Source organism: Paroedura picta, chromosome 4, assembly GCF_049243985.1.
Source record: "Paroedura picta isolate Pp20150507F chromosome 4, Ppicta_v3.0, whole genome shotgun sequence".
Classification (NCBI taxonomy): domain Eukaryota; kingdom Metazoa; phylum Chordata; class Lepidosauria; order Squamata; family Gekkonidae; genus Paroedura; species Paroedura picta.
The window spans coordinates 45,971,768-45,996,244 of NC_135372.1; the positions used below are offsets into that span (position 1 = coordinate 45,971,768).

Genomic DNA, 24,477 nt, shown 5'->3' on the forward strand with positions numbered 1-24,477 from the left:
GAAGGGTAAATAAATTGAAACTGAGTTCAGTCTAGATAGAGATGTTGAGGAAGGAGGCCCCCAGTGGACTGAGGACAGTAGGTTGGCAGCTTGGGAGGCGTCTGCCCTTTTGTTGTTGCTGCTGCTGGAGCCCTGCTTAGCTGGCAGAGGAGGATTTCTCTCTCTCCATCCCTCCCTTAATACAGATTTTATTGAAATTAGAAGTTTTATCTATGTTAAAAATTTCAATAAAAGACATAGATTTAACAAGAAAGGGTTTTTTGAAATAATGCTAATCTTATTTTAAGTTGTTGTTATTGTTGTTATGTGCGAAGTCGTGTCCGACCCATCGCGACCCCATGGACAATGATCCTCCAGGCCTTCCTGTCCTCTACCATTCCCCGGAGTCCATTTAAGTTTGCACCTACTGCTTCAGTGACTCCATCCATCCACCTCATTCTCTGTCATCCCCTTCTTCTTTTGCCCTCGATCGCTCCCAGCATTAGGCTCTTCTCCAGGGAGTCCTTCCTTCTCATGAGGTGGCCAAAGTATTTGAGTTTCATCTTCAGGATCTGGCCTTCTAAAGAGCAGTCAGGGCTGATCTCCTCTAGGACTGACCGGTTTGTTTGCCTTGCAGTCCAAGGGACTCGCAAGAGTCTTCTCCAGCACCAGAGTTCAAAAGCCTCAATTCTTTGACGCTCGGCCTTCCTTATGGTCCAACTTTCGCAGCCATACATTGCAACTGGGAAGACCATAGCCTTGACTAAATGCACTTTTGTTGGCAGGGTGATGTCTCTGCTTTTTAGGATGCTGTCTAGATTTGCCATAGCTTTCCTCCCCAGGAGCAAGCGTCTTTTAATTTCTTTGCTGCAGTCCCCATCTGCAGTGATCTTGGAGCCCAGGAAAATAAAATCTGTCACTATCTCCATTTCTTCCCCATCTATTTGCCAGGAATTGAGAGGGCCGGATGCCATGATCTTTGTTTTCTTGATGTTGAGTTTCAAGCCAACTTTTGCACTCTCCTCCTTCACCCGCATCAACAGGCTCTTTAGTTCCTCTTCACTTTCTGCTATTAGAGTGGTATCATCTGCATATCTGAGGCTGTTGATATTTCTCCCTGCAATCTTGATCCCAATTTGTGACTCCTCTAATCCCGCCTTTCTCATGATGTGCTCTGCATACAAGTTAAATAGGCAAGGCGACAGTATACAGCCTTGCCGAACTCCTTTCTCAATTTTGAACCAGTCAGTGATTCCATGTTCAGTTCTCACTGTTGCTTCTTGACCTGCATATAAATTTCTCAAGAGACAAATAAGATGCTCTGGTATTCCCATCTCTTTAAGAACTTGCCACAATTTGTTGTGCTCCACACAATCAAAGGCTTTAGCATAGTCAATGAAGCAGAAGTAGACGTTCTTCTGGTACTCCCTAGCTTTCTCCATGATCCAGCGTATGTTGGCAATTTGATCTCTAGTTCCTCTGCCTCTTCGAAATCCTGCCTGTACTTCTGGAAGTTCTCGGTCCACATATTGCTGGAGCCTAGCTTGTAGGATTTTGAGCATAACTTTGCTAGCATGAGAAATTAGTGCAATGGTGCGGTAGTTTGAACATTCTTTGGCATTGCCCTTCTTTGGGATTGGAATGTAAATTGACCTTTTCCAATCCTGTGGCCATTGTTGAGTTTTCCAAATTTGCTGGCATATTGAGTGTAGCACTTTTACTGCATCGTCCTTTAAGATTTTGAATAGTTCAACTGGAATGCTGTCACCACCACTAGCTTATTTTAAGTAGAACCATTTAATTAGAATTGGAAGGGACCGACAGGGTCATGTAGTTCAACTGCCTGCAGAATGCAGGAAATTTACAGCCACATGGCCACCCACAGCGACCCCAATTCCATACTCAGGTAGTCCCCCCCCCTCCCAGAATCCCTGACCAGTCTGGCCTGGAGGAAATTCACCTCCTTACCCCAAAGTTGCGATTGGCATTTTCTTAGACATGCAAGAAAGGGCCACAAGAGCCAAGCACCGATACAATCCCTTCTGCCCACCCACATACGACCTATCTAAGTTCACAGAATCAACAAGTAAATATTGTTATAAATTGATACATCTGAATAACTGGATAATTGTTTATGGCCTGATTGATTGGAAACTCAACAACTTATTATGATGAATTTATTCAAGTCTATTCCTTGTTTTGTTTTTTCATTCTTTTCTTTTTTCTTATATAGCCTCCTTAGAATTTTTATCTGCAGATCAGGATTTCTCAACTGTTTCTAACTCTATGCTCATTCCCCCACACTGAATCCAAACCCACACTTGAACCTCAAAGCCATCTCTCACCAACAGCAGCCAACATATAGATATCAGCACCTCCTCCTAAGGAATAGCAGGTCCCATTTTTGTTTGGGAGCAGAACAGTCTTCGATGCATTACCAATCAAAGCAGTCATTCTGTGCTTATGGTTGTTTTAGCCAAATTGTTGGCAGGATTTTACAGGTTCACTTCACATATGCCGCTCTGAACACCTCGCGATTTATTTATTTATTTATTTATTTATTTATTTATTTATTTATTTATTTATTTAGAGCCTGCCACTCCCACAAGGCTCGTGGGGGGTCATAACAATAAAACCCCCATAAAGCCCCCTTATACAATAAAAAAATTCAAAAAAAAGAGAGAAGGATTTAAGCCAGGTAACATATGAAGGACAAATTTAGTACTCGGCATCCGTGCTACTGTGCAAGACTCAGTGGACTTAGTGAGAATCCTTATAAGTAAATGCTGACTGAGTTGCAGAAGAGCACCATGATACTACATGGGCTATTTCTTTCTCCAAATGAAATGTACATATCATATAGACTGGGTTTAATGGAGAAAGACTGGGTTTAACGGGGAAAGGCAAAGATCATCGCATTTAATTCTGAATCTCTTTGAAGGCAATATTAAACTTAACCTATAATGAGACTATAAACTCATCTTATATACAATCATAATACTGACTAGCATAGCATGAATAGTTTCCTGCCCCTATTAATGTAACATATAATTACTACTAATATGAAAAAATTAAACCAGGAACATTTTGTAAGTACTCATTTTATATAATCATTAATATTAAACTGAAGTAAATAATCAAGTGAACAATATTGTATTGAGTAGATACATGTTTCATTTTTCTGTGTATTCACAACACAGAAACTCCAGACTTCCTTACTTTTAACAGGGGGAAATATCCTTGCTGGACTGAATTCCAGGCATAAATTTCAAGTTTTGTAAATACAGTAAAAAGAAAAATAATATGTATGATCCACTTTTAATTCCTTTTGAACTTAATGGGAAGGATTTAAGGTGTGTACTCAGATTCTCCACTGAAAGCAACAGGACTTCAATGTGTGCTACACCCATTAGAATTTCTTCATCCAGTTAAGTATGCATGCAATAAGCCTTTGGGTGTACGCCATGAAATTTCTGTGCAATCAATGGTGAAAAGAAACAGAAGTTTGAAAACAATTTTAAACATATGTACGTGCCATTAAGTCATAATTGACTTATGGGCTTCCAAGGCAAGCGAAATGCAGAAGGGGGCTGCCAATTCTTTCCTCTGCAGAGTCTTCCTTGGTCATCCTCCATCCAAGTGCTGATCTTGTTCCTTAACAGAGGCTCAATGGGATGTTATGTTCCTCCTTGCCACAGAAATAATAATGAACAACATTTATTATGATCAAAAGATCAGACAACAGCAGGTTACCAGTACAGTTTACATAAAATATAACAATAATAATCCCTTTCCATAATTTAACTGTCTATTAAAGGAAAGTATTTTTTTCCTCTGGGCCTGTTGGCTACTGTATGGGCAGCCCCAATCTGCCACATTACCATGTAGCCTATCTGATGTCCTTGGGCCACTTTACCACTCTTAGACCAACCTCCAACACAGAGTTGCTGTCAGTATAAATTGGGTAAGGGGGAATCATGTACACTTCTCTGTGCTCCTTGAAGGAAGGACATGCCAGGAAACTTGACACCGGTTTGATATCCATGCCATCTGACAATCCTAGCTCCTTCTCCAGAACAGAAGTCTGGAAGCTGAGATATAAAGTTGATGCCTGGTAGATCAATGTACACTTGGAATCACAGCTGCATCTGAGGGAAACAATAGACAGTATTTAGCTATACCATGTGGACCAGGAGTGAAATCATAAGGGTAGATTGAAGAGCAGAACTCTTATCATGCCAAGAGGACTGATACTTAGACAGGACCTTAGAAGCAGAATGAAATTCTGGAAATTCTCAGTTTCTGAGATCCAGTAACTGTGGTTGCAGCTTTACCCAAAGCCTATTTGAAAAAGCATTTGTAATCTGGAACATCTGGATGTTTCAGGCAACACAATCATGTTTTGACAATATCACCTTTACATATTTTAACTCTCTATCACTGTATTTTTTTGTACTGCCTACAGGTAGTTTGTACTGCCTACAGCTTTTAAAAATGTGTGGAAATACTCAATGTTTTCTCATATTAAATGAAACCTGATACTCACAATGTGTGATAGAGTTCTGTTTAGAAACACAGGCACTAAATGCGCTGTGTAAGCAGATCCCAGTTCATATACCTGCTATATACCATATTAAATTGTTGCAATAAAACACAGGCATGATTTGAAAAAAAAATGCTACAAAACAACATGGGGTTTCTTTTTAAATAAATACAGTTCCCATCAATGGCAGAAAAGTGGGGAATGACTGGATTATTATCTGTACGCTACCAGTTAAGGTGACTTTAAGAAAAACCAGTGGCCAGGAAGGAGTGCTCAACTACTTCCATGCCCGCCAAATGTTCTTAGACAAATGTCCCTTCCTATTTTTGAGTCAAGCTGGAGTTAACAAAATAATCTTTAAAAGCCATGTAGGGGAAATTTGTAGGGCAGAATTCTTGGGCAGGAGAGGGAATAGACATCCTAGTGATAGGGTTGCCAACTCCAGGCTAGGCAATACCTGGAGATTCGGGGGGGAGGGGGGAGCCTGTGGAGAGTGGTGTTTGGGGATGGGCAGGGTACAATGCTATAGAATCAAGCCCTCAAAGCATCTATTTTCTCTAGGGCAATCAGTCATTATCAAGAGATCAACTGTAAGAGCAAGTGATCTCCAGGTACCACCTGGAAATTGGCAACCACACCCAGTGGTCATTTGCCTTTGCAAGTCCTCCTTGCATTTTTCTTTATGAAAACAAATGAGGCTGGGAGCCTCAAGTCTTCCTGTGGCATGTAGCTCCATCCTCTAATTCATACGGCATGAAAGTTTATTATTTTGAGGCTATGCAATGCCATATATGTGAAAAATTAAACAGTTTTAATGTATAACTAAGTGATCTTACAAACCATTACTTGCTAAATACATTTATTAAAAGATTGAATTGAAAAACAAGCAAGAGTGATACAAAATATGAGATTGTTGCAATTGTAAAAAAAATCCTAGTTTTCTTGAATTGTTCAGAGTACGTCTCCAACACTACGTATTTTCTCCTGTTCCAGATATATCTTGCGTGGCACAGTCCTTTCAGAGGAAATTCAAAGGGGAGGAATAATTTTCCAGGGATATTTTAATCTTATTGTCATTTTCTGATGGTTGGACCACACTTAAAAACAACAACAGCTCTGCTCTAATAATATTATTACATACCAGTGCCTTCTGTTAATGCACTGCCAACGATTGCATTTCATAAGCGCTATCTTTTTCAATGAGAAAACACTTTTTAATAAACAATCGATATGCCAGGTAACCAAAGAGCTACCGAAGTGGCCTTTTCCAGCAGTAATAATTTGTAAAATGGAGTTTTCATTCATGGCAATATCAGCAGTTAGGATAAGGTAAACCAAACTAGTAAGAAGAAACAGTGGTAGCCATTCACAGAGGCTATACAAAAAACAGTCCTTTGAAAACATCACTCAATCCCATTTTAGGGAACAGGCAAAGCACGTTGATCTTTTACATGAAAGAAATGAGGGATATCTGAAAATGTTACACAATGATGTGATCAATTTAAAAAAGAAATACTACCTGAGAAACAGATCTTTCAATATTTTTGTACAGCCATGCACCCAAAAAGCTGTATTCCCCAAAGGTAAAAATTAATCTTGTTCTAAATAATAAATACAACCATGGATGCAAAGACCAGATATAAAAGAAAAGAAGGGATAAAAAAATTAAGAATTGTGTAGATGTTTTCCTTGGACTGAATTCCCGATGTGGGTAGACATGTGGATATTTGAAGATGCCTTATCTAAGAATCATTGAGAAGTAGTGTTCCCAATCTCCCAGTGGGGAACATGGAAGGGACACCACAACCTTCTAAACATCACTGGAAACTCAATTTCCACTGGAAACTGACATAACTTCCAGATTTTCCCTGAAAGTTTCCAGCAATTCTACATACAGCTGAGCACAAAAACCAGAGGAGATGCTGATGTCCCCCCCTTGTGAAGGCTTAAAAAGCAACAACAAAACCCAGCCAGCACCCTAACACTGTGGGACCCCCATATTTGCTTACACCTCATCTCCTAAGTTTGTTTCAGATCACTCACTTGCTGGTGCTCAAATGAGCACCTGTGAGAGGAGATTCTTTATCACTGTCATTACAGCTGTGAACGGGTAGACGTTCCCTGTTTGGTCCACCCAAGAGACGCTCCTCTAGAAGAAACTATCAATCTTTGTGCCACCAAAAGACATGCTATTTTCAGCAGGGGTACAGCAATGGGAATAATAAGGAAACTCTTGCACTAACTTTTCTTCAGCACAAAGTTCCACCATACTTTTATTATCCCACATTACCAGAAAACTGTTTGGGGGCCATTTGTGGAGACTCAATTGCAGGGCTTTAAGGAGGCAAATCTACTGAATTGAATCCAAATAGTACACAACCCTATAAAAGCAGCTAAGGACACAACGCCGCCCTGCACAGCGAAAGGCTCACCGGAGGCCCTGGTGGCACACAATGTTCTTCTTGATCATTGAGGGACTTATGTAATGTTTCATGAAAGGGCTTTCAGTCATGAGGTGTGCAAGGGCCCAATTCACTTTGGGACCACAGCACTACAACATATTTCTGTATCTGAAATGATTCCACAGAGCAGCTAATTACCTCACTGTGGAAACAAGCTCAACCCTCCTTCCTTTGCCCTGTAGTCGTGGTCTGAATTGGGTCCACTTGTCTAGATATGACCCTGACCGATGGGTGTGCATCTCTTGATCTCTTATGCTATGCCAAGGGCCAAGTTAGGAGGCCCAAGCCGGTAGTCCTGAGCACCATGCCAGTTCCCCCCGCACACAGTTGGCTTGATCAATGTTTGTTAATACCCATCTTGGTGTAGTGGTTAGGAGCATGGACTTCTAATCTGGTGAGCCAGGTTTGATTCTGCACTCTTCCACATGCAACCAGCTGGGTGACCTTGGGCTCACCACAGCACTGATAAAGCTGTTCTGACTGAGCAGTAATATCAGGGCTCTCTCAGCCTCACCCACCTCACAGGGTGTCTGTTGATTGATTGATTAGACTTATTACCCGCCATTCCCAAATGGCTCATGGCGGGTTACAAATGTCTATATAAAAACCCCAGTAAAATACCCCCTAAAACCACAGGAAAAAAATACATCAGATAAGAACAACAAGATGTGGCAAAACCATTGAATTCCCAATTCTGTCCCCATAGAGAAGGCAAGGAAGGGCAGATAACCCCAAGTCCGCCATTCAGATAGCGGTGTCTTTGTCCTGAGATCTGTCAAACAGATCCCCCGCACTTAGTGGGAAGAAGAAAGGGGAGGCGATGGTAAGTCACTATGAGACTCCCTCAGGTAGAGAAAAGCAGCATATAAGAACCAACTCTTCTTAATGTAGGATCTTCTCCACTAGGTCCTGTTTTGCAATCTGTATTCAACTCTCAGATCTCTCTTACAGCTATTTTAGCCAGGCTATCTTCATGCTCAGTGGTAGATCAAACACTTTGCCTTGCTAATTATGATGACCAGCATGTTGTCTATATGATGTCTGTGAATGCGCTGGCTGCTAAGAAAAATTGTGCAAAATGTTTGCCTTAGCATTTAATGCACTGCAATTTATGTTCTATTTTAGCCCTGGAAATTGTAACATTGCTCTCAAGTTTGTTTTATTCTTATTTTGTTTATCACTAAATGGTCATTTGTTTTCCTCCTCCCTATTTTAACAGACTTTGGCCATATTTAATGAATTTTATCTACATACCTACCCATAAGGCTGTATTAAAAAGCCAAGGAATGATTATGAAAATAATATTCAGACAGATTCATAAAGACTACAAGCTATTAGTGAATGTAAATCTAAGACCCCAGTTCTGTAAGCTGTTCATAATCTTTAACCAGGCAAGGGCTTTCTTTTTATGTGATCCAGCACCTGAACATTACTTTGCTCCAGAGCTAGCAACTCCCCTGAAACTCCCATGCTCTCAGGCAATCAATCCCCAGAACCTCCTAGTACGGTATTTCATGAGCCTTTCTGAGTCAAAGCAGCCACAGAAGACAGCTAGAAGAACATAAATCTGTGCTAGACAGGTTTAGTGGTAAACCAGAGGGCTGGAGTATCCTGCAAGCTGAACAGAATTTACCAGAGTAGATAACTCTTCTCTAAATTATCTAATCTTCCCTTCTTTCATTTTTAACCTAGTTCTGTTGTTGAACTGGGTACCGCACAACCAAAGTTAAGCACTTGTGAATCCCACTGGTTTCAATGAGAAGTGGTCAGGAGTGCGGACTTCTAATCTGGCATGCCGGGTTCAATTCTGCACTCCCCCACATGCAGCCATCTGGGTGGCCTTGGGCTCGCCACAGCGCTGATAAAACTGTTCTGACTGGGCAGTGATACCAGGGCTCTCTCAGCCTCACCCATCCCACAGGGTGTCTGTTATGGGGAGAGGAAAGGGAAGGCGACTGTAAGCTGCTTTGAGCCTCCTTTGGGTAGAGAAAAGCAGCATATAAGAACCAACTCTTTTTCTTCTTCTTCTATATTCCTTTCCACCAAGGAATGGTGTCTATGTGATGTTCTCCCAGTACAGGGGGGCATTTTGCGCACAAGAGCAGATGCTTTGCATGAAGAAGGTTCCAGGTTCAATCTCCAAGATTCTCAAGTGAAAAGAACCTCAGGAAGCAGTGTCTCTAAGTCAGGGTTGCCAAGAACCACCATGATCCCCCAGACAATGGTTCCATGTGGGTCCCCCCATATGTCTCCCTCCAAAGCTAATAACAAAACAAAACAAACAAACGGCTTGGTTTGCTGTTGCCATGAGCCTATACTAATAAAAGAATAGGCCTGTCTGTCCATGTTGGTTTGTTTATTTACTGTATCTAAAAAATGACTGACTGACTATTTACTAAACAATAAACCCAAAGTTACCAGATGAGCTCTGTGATGGAGCAACAGTAGGGATATGTATTTGGATTTTCTCCCAATATAAAAATATACCTGAAGATACCTTCAGATCCCAAATGTTTCCAGGATTTTTAGGGAGAACAAAAATAATTCATGAAAAAATACTGGATATATTCAGGAATTACCAATAACCCACAAAAAAACAGTTCAGGGACTGCAGCAGATTGCTACTGCTGCTGTTTTGGGGCTTCCTTCTGTAGTCAGTTTAAACAGGGGTTGTTTAAAGGGTCTGTAGAAGACAGCCTGCAAAACAGCTGAGCAGGGGAGCGGGGACCACTCTCCTGAACAGGTCAGCTGGAGCTCTCTTGAGCAAAGCTCCCCAAAAGAGCCCCAGACAAGCTGACAGGAAGAGATCTCCCTGCTGGGTCAGCTGCTTTGCAGGCTCTTTTGGGCAATCCAGTTTGATTGGTCAAAAGAGCCCCAGATGAGCTGGCATGGAAAGTTCTGTAGGATTATCAGTTTTGCAGATTCTTTTCGTCAGACCAGACTGCCCAAGAGAGCCCCAGCTGAGCCAGCAAGGAAAAGAAGAAGAGTTGGTTTTTATATGCCACTTTTCTTTACCAGAAAGAGTCTCAAAGTAGCTTACCATTGAATTGCCTTTCCTCTCCTTGCAGAGTTTTCCTTGCATGTTCAGATGTCATAGGCCGGTCTCTTTTGGAAAGTCTAGTTTAAAGAGACTGCCCAAAAGAGCCCCAGTTGAGCTGCCTCTCAGCTGTTTTGTGCAGTTTTGCCTCTGTTTTTTTTTTCCTCTGTATTTTTTGGCTCGGGTCTATTAGATCTGAAAAAAAAATTGGGCTTTACAAAAAATCCCAGTTGCAAATATTTTACCAGTATTGGACATCAGGGTTTTTTTGTTTTTTGTTTTTTTTTAGGAATCCCAAAATTGGTGGTAGGGGTGAGGGTGTTCCAATGGACCTGAACTGAAAAATATTAAGAGAGAGAGAGAGAGAGAGAGAGAGAGAGAGAGAGAGAGAGAGAGAATTACACACCACTAGTCTGAAATTTAGATCTCTGGTTAAAACCAAACACCAGATTAATTTCAATCACATGGCTTTCCAATGCCAGTTACTTCTAGAATTTGGCCCCAGAGTTTGCATGCTAACCGTGTTCCTCCTGCTTAACATTTATATAGAATTCTGGCAAGTGGAAACCCTCTTGCTGCAGCTGACACTTTGATAAATTCCACTCTGCAGGTCCGTCAGAAATTGTTACTGCTTTGACAGAACATCTAAAGTGGTTACTCGTTTTACATGCAGTTCAACAACCATCTTTTTGAAATAAAGATCCCAACATTATTATTATTTTGGCATGTTTGGTGTCATCGGGGACGATTTATAGTGTCAAAAATGGAATTAAGAGCTGCTATAATGGCTCTCAGATTATAAAGAGAAACTTCCCCCTCTCTTTGGATTCAAACTTTATAATCTTGCATGTTGATTCACTCTGATTTCTTACTTGAGGCTAATTATAACACTATTCTCAAACTACCAATTAAAATGGCCTAGTTGAATGTTATTCAATTTAATCAGGTTGAAATTAATGGGAATAAACTGTTTTAAATTCATGAATGTGGCCTAAGGTTGGTGGAATTCAGCCAAAGACTGTTTAAATCCATTTTCAACTCAGTCTTGTGGTGATTAATGTGTAGGTCCTACTACAACATATACAGGGGACCTCTGACTGTCCAGATAGAAAATGGAAACATCAGCCTTAAGAAGGGACATGCTGATCTAACAGTGCCATCTTAAGCAGAATAATAGAATCATAGAATAATAGAGTTGGAAGGGACCTCATGGGTCATCTAGTCCAACCCCCTGCACTATGCAGGACACTCACATCCCAATCGCTCATCTACTGTAACCTGCCACCCCTTTGCCTTCACAGAATCAGCCTCTCCGTCAGATGGCAATCTAGCCTCTGCTTTAAAATTTCCAAAGATGGAGAACCCACCACCTCCCGAGGAAGCCTGTTCCACTGAGAAACCGCTCTAACTGTCAGCAACTTCTTCCGAATGTTTAGATGGAATTTCATTTGAATTAATTTTATCCCATTTGTTCTGCTCCATCCTCCATGTGGCACCCTTTTAAATACTTGAAAATGGTTATCAGATCCCCTCTCAGTTGTCTCCTCTCTAGGCTAAACAGACCAAGCTCCCCCAATCTTTCTTCATATGTCTTGGTCTCCAAACCCCTCACCATCTTTGTTGCCCTCCTCTGGACATGTTCCAGTTTGACAACATCCCTTTTCAACTGCGGTGCCCAAAACTGAACTCAGTACTCCAAGTGAGGCCAAACCAGAGCAGAGTAAAGCAGAGTTACATCCTTCTTAAACCCACTGGCTTCGGGGTTTAGGAATGCACAACTGTAAGACTTCTAGGCAGAGGTGGGAGACTTTCATGCAAGCTGAAGGGTGAGAGTCAAAGGGCGCTTAACCTGTGACTCTTAACCAGGGGATCAGGCCTGAAGACTAGAGGTGGGCATGAACTTGGAATATGGAATTTAATGCATTTTAAAGTAGAAATCAGGATTTATTTTGGATCCTTCACCCCACTTCCAGAAAGAAAATTAGAAGAGTTACTAACTCCTACCTAACTCCTAACAATTTATGATTGGTCATAGCGGCCATTTTGTAACTGGCTTCAGCCATGGCAGCCATTTTGTGGCGTTGACCATACCCCATCCTCTGAATCCCAAAATTGTGCCCAGCCTCAACAAGAGTTGAGGAGCCTTGACTGAAACAGCTAAATTCTGACCTCAGTCCCCTACATGCGGTCAGATTGTGCACACGTTACTTCAAGTACGTGTTCACAGGATTGCAGCCTGAATCCTGCATCCACAGATCATATTCTAATAACAGTAAATGTTTTCATGATATTTAGTTCCAACTCCAGTAACAAACTTGGCGAGTGAAAGCAAGAGCTCTCCCATGAACAGATCTTACTGCAGGAGCTGCTCAGTCTTTCTTCAAATCCTGATATAGCGCTGCCCGTCTTCTAATCCGGTATAGTTTATCTTTTATCACAGATGGTGACATTCAAATTATATCTGTCAGATTGTCATGCTGCTAGGAATGCAAACTTAAAACTGAATTAATCCAATTTATAGGGAGGGAGCAATGACAAAAGACATACAGGAGTGTCAAAGGAATTTCTTGTCTCACCACACCCCATCTGGCTTCCCTGTTCCAAAGCAGGTGGCAGGCCCATTCAGACAGATTGCATCTCCCCACTAACTCAATCTTGCTTGTTGCCCTTATTCAATTAGGTGGCAAATCCTTGTCAGTGTGGGTAATTATATCAAAGAAAATACAAGTTTGCATTTTTGGTAGTTTGGACCAGGAGGAGAAAGTTTCAGAAACTATACTTCAGGAGGCACTGACTTTATTTATGCAAACTATTTTTTATTCTAACTTCCCGCCCCCAGAAAGTTCTTGGGGAGGCTTCTGGATAAATAAATAGGTAAGAGGAAAGAGAGGGTGTTCAGACTCAACATTTAAAAGACAAAGGGATGTTTAAAAATCAAGACAGTATGTTCATTGGAATGACAACTAACTAATAGAGTAATGGCAAATTAAAAATTACTTAAATAACATAACATATAATTCACAAAGGAGGAGCAGCAGCAGCAGAAAAAAACCCGAAGGTTTATTGCCTGCTGAAAGAGGGGGTGCATAAAATCCCAAATGCCTCCTCTGTGCTCTCAGAATTTTTGAGTAGCGCCCTCCAGATTTGTAGATCAACAAAGAGTGGGGACATTTGGTCCTGTCAAGACACATTGTGCTAGACATTTTGAAATCACTATTTCCCCATGTACATGTTGCTAGCAGGTGAGTGGGAAATCTTGCCATCATTACCAAAATCCTATTGAATCCTATCAGCAGCATCAGACCCTCTGCCAATTTTACTTCCTATTCCTTTTTCTATGGAAATCATAGGTACTGCTGTACAAATTGCAGTAGTTCTGTAGGTCTCAAGGGTGAGGTCAAATTGGGACTAGGGCCCATTCCTCGCACACATGATAATGCACTGTCAATGTGCTTTTGCAGCTGGATTTTCCTGTGCAGAATAGGAAGATCTACTTCCGAAGTGCATTGAAAGTGCACTATCTAACGTGTGTGGAATGGGCCCCAGGACCGGGCAAGCTTCTTGTCACTAGAAGCGGAAATCTAGGCCTCAGTTAAGGAGTTTCTGACAAGAAACCTCAAATATCTTTACGTGGTTTCACCATGGCAGTTTGTCAAAGGAGGGGCCAATCACCTGCTTTGATTGTCATCAGGGCATGTGACCCAAGAGCAATAGACCTGCAGTCACTAGATCAGCAGTTATCAGCCACATACCCCAGTCTTTTTCTTTGTCTGAGCAACTCTATATACTTCTAGATTCAAATGGGTAGCCATGTTGGTCTGAAGTAGCACAATAAAATCAGCATCCAGTAGCCCTTTTAAGACCAACAAAGATTTATTCAAGGCGTGACCTTTTGAGTACAAGCACTCTGAGGAAGAGTGCTTGCACTTGAAAGCTCACACCTTGAATAAATCTTTGTTGGTCTTAAAGGGGCTACTGGACTCTGATTTTATTGTTTTATATACTTCTGTCTGACTTGAGCTGACAGTAAGATTGAACAAGGTATTTGGGGAACAGCGAGACAGATTCCCCTTCCCCCCATGACAGCACATTTTAATTGGGGGAGGGGAAATCGAACATTGTCTTTAAACCCCAAACACTTATAAACCACAATCTAATGAAATTCCGTTGACCTCATTTAAATGTAATTAAGCAGTACTGATACAAGAAATATTAGCTAAAACAGAAAATTATAGGGCTTTGAGTACACATTGAATGTGAAGTAATATGGAAGGACTTGATGTGTTCATTCTTCTTCCCAAAGGAGACAGTACAGTATATGCAGCTATGTATACATTCAGCCGGTGGGAACAGTAAGATCTGTGTTAAGAGAACAGGCACTCAAACAAACCCATAGTCAGTTGCTGAGCTTCATAACACAACTTTTTTCTTCCCAGATGGCTTTGCAATTTCACACCACATTACCCCCTGAAAACAAGGTAAGTTTCAGTGGCTTGTTTTTAAGGAAGTCCAGATGTCCATCTTCCCTTTTTCTGGAAGTTGTGGATGTCACATATGCCAAAGAGAAGGTATTTGGGTAGTTCATTCAAAGATTCCAGTGATAATAAGAAACAGAGAAGCCATGCTTCTTAAAATCCTTTATATTACTTGGAGTCATTTGGATTATGTTCAAATGGCAAACTTTTTACTCATCATAAAGGGATTTTTACGAGGGATGAGTAATCTTTGGCAGAAAAAAGGAGTCAGATTTCACAAAAAGGACAGGGGGCAGAATATCCTTTCTGGCAGTTTTCACTTGGACAGGTGCCAGGTACAGATGAGGAATGGACCTTTTGCTCCAATTTGAGCTGGTAATCAAAGAAAGTACCATTAAACCATTGGGTGAACATTGCTAACTGATATTCTGTAAGAATGACAAAGCTAAGAAGTTTAACAGATAATGTTCTGCGCACACTGGATAATGCACTTTCAATGTGCTTTTGTAGGTGGATTTACTTGTGCAAAACAAGCACATCTACTTCTAAAGCGTGTGGAATGCCAGAATGAGGGTCAGGTCTACAACTGAGAAATAATATTGAGGAAGAAAGAGCAGACAATTAAGGTATATTAATTGTGAAAAATTTGAATTTGCATGCCTAACTGAAGCGTCAATTATAGTGGCCAACATTCAGGTTGGACAATTAAACTGGGCACACAGTAATAGGGATATGCAATCCCAAAATAGACCGAATATAGTGAAAAGCTGACATTACATGGAAACTCTCATATCGTATCCATGGTTCCTCTATATATTTGTGAAACAGCCCTGTGGGAGAAGCGTGTCCCAGGCATCTGCGAGTGAATACGGGCCAATTAGGATGCAGCCAGCACAGCTGGGCGCACCATGATTGGGCCGGCCCCTACACCCACCTCCCTCACAGTGTGCCTATTATGGGGAGAGGAAGGGAAGGCAATTTTAAACTGCTGAGAGACACCTGAGGCCTGATGGGTGCCTGTGGGCCATTCCCAAGTCTAACAAAGCTCTCAGCTCCATTTCTCTGACAGGATGACTGTTATGGGAAGAGTAAGGGAAGATGATTTTAGACTGCTTATAGACAACTGAGGCCTGCTGGGTGACTGTGGAACATTCCCAGTTCTCTCAGATCTCTCACAGCCCCACATCCCCCACAAGTTGTCTATTGTGGGGAGATGAAAAGGTGTTTGTAAACCGTTTTGTGACTCCTTTTGGTAGTAAACAGCAGGGTACAAAAATCCAGCTCTTCTTCCTCTAAGGGGCAACCGTGAAAGAAGCATGTGGGCACATAACATTAAATCAACAGTTAAAAAAATGGAGGCAGAAGGAGCAGGGCCACAGAACTGGGAGGAATTGGTTGCCATGTAATCTCCCCCTAAGAAGAGTCTCCAGTCTGATTTTCCCTTCACATATCTGAAGACATGGCTCTTGAAAGCTCATCTGTAACCACTATGCCACAATTCCCAAAGGTCAGTCCTCTCCCACACTCAACTAACATTCCAAACCACAGGTTCTTGACATCCATCTCTCCATACCCACGCCCTCATTTGTCACCATGCCACCATAACAACCCCTCTCCAACACACATATTCAACCTCATGACCTTACAGACTGGATATCTCCTCCCCTTACTCTTCCCAATGCCAAGCTCACTCTCTTCCTTTTTACCTCCCTCTCTCTTTGCTATTTCCCCCCTCCCCCCTGCTAGCGCCCATTGTATCTGCTACAACGGGCTTTAATTTTAGCATAGCATATATATAAACACAAAGATAACCAGAAAGATAAAACACAATAACAGCCATGAACAAATAACCAAAAGTCCATTGACTCCCAAATAGGTCCACTCTCTGTAGGAAAAGCCTTCACCAGATTCATTCAGTTCAGGTTATCACTTCCCTGCCTAGTGGGAAATTTCCATGGAGTCTTGATGCCAACTTTGGCTCGAACAAACATGGCAAAAGAGTCCTAATATAGGCTAAACACTGGACCAGGTGTGTTTTTCTGTTTCATATACCTTCACCCAGGGTCAATTAGAACTCATACATACATCTTATCTTCTGTTCTGCATGCTTTAAAACAGTCTCATTTAAAATATTCTCTTGCAAAACTGTGGCCCACTACACCAATGTAAAGATGAGAAGACGTATCTGTGAGTTCTAATTGACTCTGGAGGAAAATTTATGAAGCCGGAAAACATACCTGGGATATCTGTTGGTCATGTGTTTTGTCTATAAAGGAACTCTTATCTTATGGCATGATGATGGCATCATGACTCTAAGCAGGGGAAGATAACTTACATTGAGTGAATCTGGTGAAGGCTCTTCCTTCAGTGAGTTAACTTCCAGGTGGGTTTTGGAGATCTCCTTGAATTAGGTGTGATTTCCAGACTACAGAGATCAGTTCCCCTGAAAAAAAAATGTCTCCTTTAGAAGGTAGACTATGTGGCAGTATACCCAACTGAGGTCCTTCCCCTCCCCAAACCTTGCTCTCCTGAGGATCCATCTTCAAATCTCCAAGAATTTCCCAACCCAGAATTAGTAACCCTACTTCTTACTGAGATCCAGTTCACTTTCTTTGTGCTGGAACACAACACGAGATCTGCATGCGAAAAATAGGGAATCCCAGGCCTCATTGCTAAGGGTGGGAGAGAGGAAGTTAGATAACAGTGGTTCAGTCACATAATTTAAAGCTTGAACTCCAAGCTTCCCTTCTACCTGCAGTGGGAAAAGGGTACTTTTTGCTGATTTCCCCTTTCACTGCAGTCCTTTGCTTTGATCCCCATATTTCAAGAATCAAAGACAATTGCAGTGGATCAAAAGAGGTGGAAAAGTGAATGTTTATACAGCTCAGTGCTGGGCTATAGAGGATCCAGTTAATGTTCTTGGATATTTTTTGATCAGAAAATACAGCTCCCAGAGTGCACTGAGAAGGAAGTAGAAGGACAAGGATGGAGGTGAAATGAACAGAGCTCACCCATCTCTAGATGCAGTCCGTATCTGGATATCTCTCTGCTGAGCCAAGATGGCACAGGCTCTAAACATTCATCCCAAACACTGGGTCTGAGAGAGAGAGAGAGAGAGAGAGAGGGGGGGGGGCAGTTAATAGCATCAGGTTAGGAACATCTGGTGGTACACTTTCCTCCTGTTGTCTAGTTCTGCCCTACACTATTCCCTTTCAGGGTATCAAAATGAGCATTTTATTCTCCCTCTGAAGCCTGTTCCATTTTCAGTATTCATGTACAACAGGACTTCCGTCATTTGCAATTCTGCAAATGGTCTTAAGGGAACAAAAACGCAACGCCTTTGGCTAATTATTTTTAAATTCTGATAAATTTTCCACCAGGAAAACAGATTGGTATAGCTGAGCATTCCCCCGGAATACTTCTGACCCTTTCACAATTATAAGCATAAGAACCCTGTTCAAATGTTTAATTACTCTGTCATATTGAAGGGAAAATACTAGATCACAGTATACCAAACAATGGAGCAGACACAACATAATCTCTTTTGCTTTGGGTATTACACCCAAAGAACCAAATAAATTCATGCAACTGTAGACATAATAAATATTCAGAAGGAAACATTCCACATTCAGTTTTGAGGCTTACTATCACCGCAAAACAGTAATGCTGCATTAGGTGAGACACAGGTAAGCATATTTTCCTTGGCTAAGGACAAGACCGGTGCATTTATTTAATTATATAGAAGCTCTCAGCCAAAAGTTGGGTCAATTCAAGGGGGGTGAGGAAATGCTAAAATTGCTAATGCGAATGACAAAAAGTTATTCTGCTTATTTTTGGGTTTGGGATAAAAAGAAGAATAGGTAAGGATAGAACTCATCATTCACATTATTACTCATGCAGTTCCTCCCCCCCCCACCCCCAAAGTGGTATATATAGCTCACACACAAAGGAGGTTCTCACACACTGGTGTCTCCAGGGTTGGAGGGGAGAGACTTCAGCAGGACATAATGCTAGAGAGGCTACTCTGCAAAGCAGCAGTTTTATCCAGAAAAACTGAATTGGATTGTCTGGAGAGCAACTGGAATAGCCAGGGGGTCTCCAGGTGCCACCAGGAGGTTGGCAATCCCACCCTGTACACTGCTAACAAGAACTTTGTCAAGTGTGAAAAATATCTTTTCTGGCCCCCTCAGCAGGATTGCAAGCTTTCGAGTGTATCCCTCAGCAGAATCCCCCCTTCCTTCAAAGCACTATTGGTGGATTATTTTTTAAGTTGATTAAGGGATGACTTTTTATTGATGAAGGCAAATGTCAATTAGTGGGACTGTGAGTTAACGGCATGGGATTCCCCCCCACCCCGGGTTGCAGGATATCTTTCTGGTGTGAGATAAAAGCAAATGAGGCAAGGTACAATTCCGCAGTCTGGGCTCCCAGAAAGAGCGGGATTCGCTGCCACTAGACCAGGGGTAGTCAAACTGCGCCCCTCCAGATGTCCATGGACTACAATTCCCAGGAGCCCCTGCCAGCAATTGCTGGCAGGGGGCTCCTGGGAATTGTAGTCCATGGACATCTGGAGGGCCGCAGTTTGCACTAGACCCTCAACAGCCAGATGCTTCCAGATGCTGCTCACTGCTATGGTTCTGATCATGCTGAGTCACCACTGGGCTCTTGAGTTGCATCCAAGGCCTTCTCTCTTATCGGCATCTGCCAGCTCTTCCTTCCCCAGTGCCCTGAGGCCTAGGCTGCTCCTAGCAAAAGCTCCAGTACAGCCACAGGTGGGGAAAAGCCAGGTACAGCTGTAAACAAATCGTCCCTCCGAGTTGCAGCAAACTCGCATCAGAGTAGCAGAATGTAGCATGCAGAGGCTGTGGGCAGCGAAAGACTTGGTTCCTGAGCAAATTCAGGGGATGCGAGATTGAAAACAAAGGAAATACAGCAAGTGCCCTTCCCTTGCCCATGGAAGTTGTTTTGATTACCTTGTGAGTTCATTTATATTTCAGTATCTTCAAGGGCAATTCATAGAGAGGCTTTGTAGACATGCAAATGTATCTCTCTGATAGGTTTATGTGAAAAGACAGAGGGTTAATCGATTTAGTTTACAGGCCCAATAGTTCATTATCTCTATAGTTCCATTCCATTCTGGAGTAGCCAAATATTGTTTGGAGGACTGTACCCAGGTGTGTGTGCTGGTGGCACAGTTTAGATGCATTGGAATGGGTTCAAAGGAAGAGATGCCAGCCTCCGGGTAGATCCTGGGGATCCTCCAGAATTACAGCTCATCTCTAGGCAACAGAGTTCATTTCCCCTGGAGAAAATGTCCATTAGAAGGTGCACTATATGACATTGTGCCCCATTGAAGTACCTTTCCAACCCCACCCTCTCCAGGCCTAACCTCCAAAGTCTCCAGGTTTTTCTAAACTTGGAGCTGGCAACCCGAGTTCAGAGGAAGGCAACAAAGATGGTCAAGGGTCTTGAAGACACACCTATGAGTTGTGCAGCCAGCAACCCCACCAGAGGAATTCACTGGGGCTGGCATGAAACTGGCCTGCCAGTGTGCTTACATCACTTCCAGCTAAACCAGACATGACACAAGGGATGCTTCTTCTGTGGCTTTACCTGAGGCACTGGTAGGCAACAAAAGGGGTTTTGGGGAGGCCTGGTTTCCTTACTGTTGAGGAAAGGTGGAAAGAATTGGGTATATTTAGCCTGGAGAAGCCTGAGGAGAGATGTGATCAAGCTCCGCAGATTCACAAAGGGCTGCTAGCTGGATTGAGAATAAAGACTGCTCAGGAAGACCAGACTACATATAAGGATTTGAGCTACTTGCACCTTTGTTTTTGTTGTTACCCTTAATCCCATCATTCTATACCCTAGATTGCCTTCCCCCTTTCCCCCAGAGTGTCCTGAATGTCTTTTATAAAGCCCTGTGTTATAATATAACACAGGGGTAGTCAAACTGCAGCCCTCCAGATGTCCATGGACTACAATTCCCAGGAGCCCCTGCCAGCGAATGCTGGCAGGGGGCTCCTGGGAATTGTAGTCCATGGACATCTGGAGGGCCGCAGTTTGACCACCCCTGATATAACACTACTGTGCAATACTGCTGTTTAAAAAAAAAAAACTTAGAAACAACATTATAACATGATCACTCTTTTTTTTTTTAAGCATATTTTTGGGATTGGAGGGAGGGAGGGGGAGGAGGGGGAAGGGAGGACAGTGACGAGGAAAGGGGCATGCCCAAATGACTCAAAATGACAGGTGTGGTGAAAGCCCCCGAATGCAAGCATTTCCGCACCAAATAGCCCTGAATTAGACCCTGCTTGAAAAGATGAAATCCCAGTTTTATGAGGATTTCTTTGCTGTGGGGCAAATGAGGAGGCAATTCATGTCTGCGCCTGAAGAAGTGGATTTCAGCATGGAAATGAATGAAAAAGACAACCCTTTAAAAATGCAAATCTGAATATTGACTTGCAGGAGGGCATGTTGGGCTAAGTACGACACACACATGTTTTGGTTGCTTTAAAACAAGGCCACAGCTTTAGTGGCATCTCAGAGTGTTGGCCCAACATGGAAGAGGGAGCCAGCATATGTGATTGACTGACCACAAGAACCCTGAGCTCAACAGCACCCTGGGAGCCACCTGGTTCCAACCCTGGGAACATGGGTCCCCTTGCCGCTGGGCCCCATCCAAGGAAGGTGTACCCACCTGGGGTGCCAAAGAGTGGTGCAGACCTCTGCTGGACCCACCCCAGGCCACCTGGCCCTGCAATCCCATTTGCCTTCCCATTGGCCCTGCTCACAACCAGCCTCCCCTTATGCTCCTAACCATGGGGAGTTCAATGCCTCCCCAAAACAGGCTCCATCCCATCCTGACCCCCCCCCCAATGTGACAGATTCAGATAAGAAAGCCTGCCACCCCAGGCCAACATAACTTTATCTAAAAAACATCAACACAACTAGTATATAGCAGGGTTGGGAAGCTGGTCCGCTCGGCTGCCATGGGGGGGGAAAGGGGGACGGGCTCCTGCATATGGCACTCCCCTCTGTGCACATTGCTTCACGTGCCGTGCCTGCCCACCCCGCTGCTGGAGCAGCACTGGGAGCAAGTCTCCCTTGCACCCAGGTCCTCTGCAGCATCCATGGCGGGTGCCAGGTAAGTCTGTGCCATGTATATCGTTAGCGTGGAAACAGTGATATTACTTGGAAAGTGACATTGCCACATTAGTAACCCCCCCTTACACTTTGCCCCCCAAAATCACCTTGGAATGTCGACACTGGACAGGCAGCAACCCAATCAGATGATGCAGGATGTACTATACATTAACAGTATGTATGCCTTCATCAGGTTTTAAGGACGTGCCAACACATGCTCACTTTCTAAATGAAACCAGGGACAAGACCTGGATAAATATGCATTTCTATCATGCGATGTTTAGAAAAATCACATGGACAGTGTACACGGATTGTGCATGTAGTCACTGTAACTTCCGAAAAGGACTTCGGTCTGCTCAATCCCACAAGTTATCAGCTCTACACATAGTTAGATAAGCAGTTTGTTATGGGTAATTGTGAATGTCCTCTAGCTCAGGGACACTCTGTTAACAGTTCTGACCCCTCACCAAGGAGCACTGACTGAGCCTTTCTCCTCATTACAGAGCGCAATTTGTTCTCCACATGTAACATGCCTCACTTTGACTTCTAATGCAGTGGGTAACCTGATCACTGTATCTTCCCTCAACCCAAGGTTTTTAAAATCTGAAGAACATTTAATAGAACTTCTAACCTCACGGCAGCTCTGTTTGCGCTTGCTATAAAAACTCAACACACACCAGGCAGAGGCTGTCATCTGGATAGGTCCCCAAATGCAAACTCTTAAATACCTCAAAAAGTAGGTTTGAGTCTCTGGCGAGGACAGGGGGCAGAAGCCATAGCAGTCCCTCTTAAATGAGGACATATGGAGCACATGTGTTCTTTCATGCGCTCTGCAGAACTTTGGGAGAGCCACACAATACAGGAGGCGTTAATCAGACAGTTGAAATGTGGTATATTGCAAACCTTTTCTTTCCAGCCCCTTATAGGCAATCTACTGCCTTTCCCAGCTATGTGGCTAAAAATAGTTGACATTTGAGAGAGTTTCTATAGAAACAAAGATAATAGTATCACATAATAGGCCTTCTCCAGCAGAGCTTAATGTTGCTTTTAGATTGCCTACACAACTCTCAGCCATAATGATACTGCTCCTATTGCTTTAAAAAATGGGCTGAGGTTTGCTGGGGCTTTTCAGACTGTCTCCCATTTGGAAGAGGTAAAATTTCCCGAAGTAGCTTAGGCTAATCCTTCAAGTACTCATACTGGTGGGGGGTCCTGAAAGGAATAGGCTGCAAGCCCCATTTCCCAACAATGTGAGCCTTTAAAAGTGTGAAGCCCATGAAAGTCAATGAGGTTTAAACTCTTATGTTCTTCTTTTTTTAAAAAAATGGAACTGAGGCATGTATTCATCAAGCTTCTGACATTACTCCAGAGTAGCCCTTTTAGGGATCACCAGCTTTGCTTTTTGTTCCTGAAATCCATATGAGTTTATTTTTAAGAAAACGTCACTCTAACGAAGCATTTGTCAGATGAAAAGAAGCCTTACTTGACAGGGAACAATACAGAGGAAAGAACATGAAAAACGTGGCATCACACATGCATGTACACCAATGCATTATGGGTAAAAAACCTTAAAGACTGACAAACATGTGCCAGGTTTGATCTCTTCATGAGTTACTGCTCACCTCTTCAGATACCATCTTGTTCTGTCATGGCAGTATGCTATTATAATTAGTTATCTATAGCTCACTTTGATCCCCTCCCCAGTGGGGATCAAAAACTGCTGTCAAATTCAGTTTTCTCTCCTCGACTTTAGCCTCATAATAATCCTATGAGGAAAGGTAGGGTCAAAGCGACTGGCCTAAGATTATCCAATGGGTGTCCACAATGGAGTGGGGATTTGACCCTGGGTCTCCCGGATCCTATAACTACTACACTATGTTGGACTTGAGGGCTGGTAACTGAACATTTGGAAGGTCAACTCTTCCCTCACATACACCATGAAGCTTACTGGGCTACCTTGAGCCAGCCACTCTCTCGGGTTTCTCCAAGAGGCCAAGCAGCATTCGTCTGGGGCCTTTTCAGTCTCTTCTCCAGGTACATAATGGTCCCTTATCCAAACTGGGCATCCTGTGCAGAAGAAGGAGAAACCACAGTTCATGTCTGATGAACTGGGTGGAGACCTCAAACCCAGCCTGCGCATTCTGATGATAAAACTGAGGTGGGAAGAGCCATATATGTCACTCTGGTTCTGAAGAGGAAAGGTGGGTTAAAAATGAGGCAGGTAGCTATGTATGTAGAGTATAGTGAAATGATATTCAACATATTTCAAACCTTTTTTCTTCCAGCCCCTCTGAATCAGGGCTGGCTTCTGTGTGTGTGTGTGTGTGGGGGGGGGGAGTATAAAAATCAAATGATAACTAATATAAGAAACATACAGCATCTACATGCTGCTTCATGTGAGGAAATTATGTCCATAATATCTAACTTAACCAGATTGTCCCAATTTTGGAGGGACATCTGGGAGCACCTGGCAAATTGTACTTATGTTGAAATTAAAAATATATATATTACAATACTATTTTTGTATTCTATGTGTTCTATGAAAATTTTTGTTGCTCCATATAGACCAAATTTTAATCAAGACCCCTGCCCCCCGGGTCAATGGTGTCCCTCTTTACCAATGCTAAAATCTGGTCACCTTAATAATATCCTATGTAATTGTAATGGCAATATCACCAGTAAGTCTGAATGAGAGAGAAAAAAATCCTTCACAACATGTGGAATAACAGCTCATTTGGGTATTTTTCTTCTGTAAGGGCAATGGAAAAGAAGGTCCTTGTATAACAAAAGTCCTATGGTTCTGAAGCAGGAACTCCCAGGCTTATTTAATGC

The 24,477-nt window shown here is 42.6% G+C and overlaps 1 long non-coding RNA gene across 2 annotated transcripts in view; it reads right to left on the reverse strand.

The window, feature by feature from the left end:
- Window positions 1–2,577: 2,577 nt before the first annotated feature.
- The window catches only part of LOC143835305 (uncharacterized), a 353,076-nt gene continuing 331,176 nt past the window's right edge, over window positions 2,578–24,477 (reverse strand). For both annotated transcript variants that reach the window (XR_013230074.1, XR_013230075.1), the window contains 2 exons: window positions 17,508–17,593; window positions 2,578–4,127 (listed from right to left, as the gene is read on the reverse strand). This is a non-coding gene — a long non-coding RNA (uncharacterized LOC143835305). The remainder of the gene's footprint in view (window positions 4,128–17,507; window positions 17,594–24,477) is intronic.